Here is a 1,590-nt window from a genome sequence, read left to right on the forward strand (position 1 = left end):
TCGTTACCGGAAAGTTGGTCAGGAACTGTCACTGCCATTAGTGGTTCAGTTGGAACCTCTAAATTCACCTTTGAGGGCATTCGTGACTTCATCCTAGGAAAGGACATAAGGAGATAGAGTTCTGGAGAATCATCTAGTGCTTTGCTAAGCACTGAAGGGAGAGGTAGAAAGACARAAAGGGGTAATGGCAGAGGTAGATCAAAGTCAAGAAAGAGGAGCCACTCAAAACMAAGAAAAGACATCCAATGTTGGAAGTGCAAAGAAACTGGGCACTTCAGAAATCAATGCCCTAAACAATCAGATGGAAACAAAGAGGTGAACGCAGCAACTGATGATTCAGACGATGCCCTTATCTGTTGTGTTGAGAATTCAGCAGAGTCGTGGATCTTGGATTCTGGTGCATCATTTCATGCTACTTTCAGCACGAAGATGATGAAGAATCTACGAACATCTAATTTTGGTAAAGTTCGTTTGGCTGACCATCGCACTCTTGACATCAYAGGAATAGGTGACATAGACATAAAGACTTCATTGGGTACCACTTGGACATTGAAGGACGTTCGAGTCATTCCAAGCCTTAAGAAAATGTTGATTTCTACTGGGCAGTTGGATGACCAGGGATTCAAAGTCGTTTTTGGTGAAGGGCAATGGAAGGTTGTCAAAGAAAACCTTGTAATCACCAAAGGTAAAAAGCGAGGCACCTTATACATGGTTGATGTTCCCGATAGTGAGGTGAATGCAATGACCAGCGGGATGAAACCATCCAGATTGTGGCATCAACGACTCGGCCACATGAGTGCAAAGGGAATGAAGATGCTCGTTGCCAGAGGCAAGCGCCCAGATTTAAAAAGGGTGGATTCTGAATTCTGTGAACCCTGTGTGCTTGGCAAGAAAAAGAAGGTATCCCTTGCGACGACGGGTCAGACACCAAAAGCTCAGAAACTAGAGCTTGTTCACACAGATGTTTATGGACCAACACCAGTTTCTTCCGTAGGAGGATCGAACTACTATGTGACCTTCATCGATGATTCAACATGCAAGGTATGGGTTTATTTTCTTAAAAATAAGTTTGATGTCTTCAACACTTTAAGAAATGGAAAACCGTTGTTGAATTAGAAACTAACCTAAAAGTAAAGTGCTTGAAGTCGGATAACGGTGGGGAATACATTAGCACAGAGTTCACTGATTATTGTGCTGAACATGGCATTCGGATGATAAAGACAGTTCCAGGCACTCCTCAGCAGAATGGAGTGGCAGAAAAAATGAACAGAACTTTGAATGAGAGGGACAGGAGTATGAGGCTTAATGCTGGGCTTCCAAAGACGTTCTGGGCTGATGCAGTTAACACTGCAGCTTATCTTATCAACTGAGGAATATCAGTACCGTTAGGCTTCAAGATTCCAGAGGAAGAGTGGAAAGGTAAAACAATCAAGTATGAGCATTTGAAGGTGTTCGGATGCAGTRCCTATGACTTGAAGWAAGAYGGTGACAAGTTGGATGCAAAAGCCAAGAAATACACCTTCATTGGATATGGCTCTGATAGTATGGGCTACAGGCTTTGGGACTTTGAAAGCAGAAAAGTAGTCAGAA

This window comes from Cynara cardunculus (genome assembly GCF_001531365.2).
Source record: "Cynara cardunculus var. scolymus isolate 2C chromosome LG 13, CcrdV1, whole genome shotgun sequence".
Lineage (NCBI taxonomy): Eukaryota > Viridiplantae > Streptophyta > Magnoliopsida > Asterales > Asteraceae > Cynara > Cynara cardunculus.